This window comes from Octopus bimaculoides, chromosome 8 (genome assembly GCF_001194135.2).
Source record: "Octopus bimaculoides isolate UCB-OBI-ISO-001 chromosome 8, ASM119413v2, whole genome shotgun sequence".
In the NCBI taxonomy this organism is placed as follows: Eukaryota; Metazoa; Mollusca; class Cephalopoda; order Octopoda; family Octopodidae; genus Octopus; species Octopus bimaculoides.
In genome coordinates, this window is record NC_068988.1 from 76,027,665 (window position 1) to 76,030,906 (window position 3,242).

A 3,242-nucleotide genomic window follows, 5' to 3' on the forward strand; every position below is an offset into this window, starting at 1 on the left:
TGTCCGGACTCATCTGTCAAAGACCCGATCGTAGTATCGATGCCACGACGGGTTTCTTCCAAGCGAGCCTATCTAGCAACATTGATAACTTCACGGCCCATTGCACGTGTCCTAGCTCGGACTCTGCACCCTTCGTGTTTGGCATTGAGGTGTCGGTCCAGTGCCGATCTCGCCGCCAACACTTGTGACGCAGAGCCCGTTCTCAATACCTCGTCTAATGCCTTAACTAAATCCCTTTCTATTCTAGTCTGTTCTAGAATTAACTGTTTGCTAAATCTAATTGACTCAAATTGAAGGGCTCTTTTGAGGGCGCTCCACCACCGGTTGTTGATAACAGCGCCGGTAAGTGCCCTCTTCACTAACTCCTTAATCTGGCTACGGTAAGCCTTGCAATCCAATGAAGTATTGTTCAACTTCCAGTAGCCAGATCTCTGTCTATGTATCTTATCTATAATCACCCTACACGTCACTAACTTGTGATCTGTGTAGGGTACATATGTAAATTGTAGACAACTGAAACTGTGACTATCTCTAGTGCTTACCATTATCCTGTCTATGTAAGACCTGACCATTCCGTCACTTCTTGTCCAGGTCCACACTGGCGTGTTCGGGTGGTCAAGCCTGTATCGATCTGCCAGCCTGAAACGCTTCAGCAAATCGATGAGGCAAGAGTTTCCTTTTCTATCGGTTGAGCTCACGCTATCCAGGCGTGCATCCAGTATAGCGTTGAAGTCACCTAGTACCACTAGTGTCTTTGATGTTACCAGGAAATTCTCCAGGCGTTGAAAGAAGCCAACCCGTTTGCCTGTATTACTAGGCGCGTAGATGCCCACTAGCCTGAAGGCCTTACCACTGTATTTTACATCCAGAACGACCAACTTGCCTTCTGGGCCCACGAAGATTGTACTTACCTGCATGACCAAGCTTTTACGGATCAAGACAGCCACCCCTCTGCTCCCTCCCTCTCGGCTAGGAGAAATTATTTTCTCGTAGCCGTTCAGGAGTGCAGAGAAGGCCTGTAGCTTGTCCAGCTTGGTCTCTGTAACAACCATCACATCTATAACATCTGACCTGAGGTCGTCGAGGAGGCACGCCTGCTTCCTCTTCGAGTTCAGGCCACGCACATTCAAACAAGCAACATCCAACGCAATCATTACGAGTCATAGAAAAAAAGAAAGTTACTTACCCTCATTTATCTTGTTAGGGGAATGGTTCTCAAAACATTTGAGGCCATTCCCCTACACTCCTCTTTTCGTCTAAGAATGGTTCCACCGGCGGGAACTATAAACTAGGGAGTCTCGATGGGGTCTAATGACCCCATCTAAATAAATGTTCTTGGCTTTGTAAGCCACTGTTACTAAATCACTGGATTTGAGGATGTTTATGGGTATGCTTGTGAAGGACATTTTCTTTCTTTTTTCTTTTCTGTGTTAGAGGGCTTGGGTATTTTAGCTCGAACTGTTTTCGGGAAATCAGTTTTTGTTTTGTCTCTTCCTAGAGCACACTTTATAATCGTCTGTAGTCACAATTTTTTCTTCTTCACTATTCGTAATGTACTCCTCTCTTACGTGTGTTACCTCTTGGTGGGGTGAACTCCTGGTAATAGCCTCCTTGGCTGGGAGTTCACCCTCTTTGGTAGGTACGTTTTTTCCTGTAAACTCTGTATCCGGGAGGTGCACTTTCTTTGGTTTTTCTATTGTTTTCGGGTACATCCTTTTTTGCTTCAGGTTTTTTGGATTCTGTTTGTTTTTTTTGTCCTTTGGGGTATCTTCCTTGGAGGTGGAGGGAACAGGGGTAGGTTGGTCTGCTTTGTTGTTTTCGGGGAACTTCTCTTTTATGTGGCCCTTCTTGCCGCACTTGTAGCACCTTGGTTTTCTCCCTTCGACATGAATAGGGATGTTCATGTCATCCATTACAATAGTTTCAGGTAAATCCTCAAGGTCGATGCTTGTGGTTTGGGCCAGAATATCCAGGGTCTGACCTCGCCAATTTTGTGGACCGTCTCGTGTTATTTGGATATCTTGATTTTCTCTCTCTTGCAGAGGAGGGTGGCCAAAATCCACCCTACCTCTGCTTCAGGGGGGATGTTTTTAATTTTAATCCTGGATGTACAATATTCCTTCCCCCGAAGGGGGAGGATCACAGTTCTCAGTACAAATAAAATAATAACAAAGTCACCCTTACGGGAACAAGCAAACACAATTTACAACAATAACAACAGCAAGCAAAGCCTCTTCTTTCTTCTTTTACTGGTTCTTTGGTGGCGAGTTCGTTCTTCCACTTCTCCTTCGTTTTCTTTTCACTACCGTGAATCCCTCCTCCGTTGTATTTTCTTCCATCTCTGCCTGTACTACCTGGTTCGTGTTCTCCTGCTTTTCTGTCGGTTCTCTCTGTGGGCATCTCGCCTTCATGTGGCCTTTCTCGCCACATGCAAAACATATAGGCAGCCTGCCCTCCACTTTCACTCTTAATCTTAGGTCGCCGGGCAGCACTATCTCCTCTTCGATTCTATTTAAGTCTTCCACTGTTGCCTGGATAGTGAGTTTAATTCCATATCCCCAGTAATCCAAACTTTGTGTTCTTGCGGCCTTCAGTATCTTGGCCTCATCCTTCATGTTGAACATTATTGCTGTCATCAGCCATGCTTCTTCTAGCTCTGGGGGTACTTTGCCTACTCGCACTCTGGCCACACGTTTGCCACAGTACGACGGCAACAGCACCCATTCCTCCGATCGTATAGCCTCCGTGGAGTTCTTAATTGCTTCTACTTCTGTTGCAAAGCGTACCTCCACGGTGGCATACTTTCTTCCTCTTGTTACAAATGTTGTTTGCTTCCTGATACTTTTCAGGCATTCCTCAATCTCCTCCACTGTCGCGCGCTCTATCTTTCTAGTTGCTATTTTCATGGTTTTAAATACCACAGTTCTCTTTCTTACTCCGCTTATCAGTTCCACAGGTGGTGTCAACTTCAGCGTGTCTCCGACTTTCGCCAGCAACTTCTCACATTCTTTTATTTTCTTCGGCTCCACTTTAATTTCAATTATTTCTAGTTTTCCTTCCTCTGTTCCTCTTTCGGTTGCGGCCGCATAACTCTGGCCACCCACCGGCGCTTTCTCCATTTTCCACAATGGGAAGATATAAAAACAGTGAACAATATCAACAATTAACAGCAATAAGTAACACTCAATTTTTCAACAAAAATATTCAACGTTGCAACTCACATTAAAAACTCTCCGTCATCG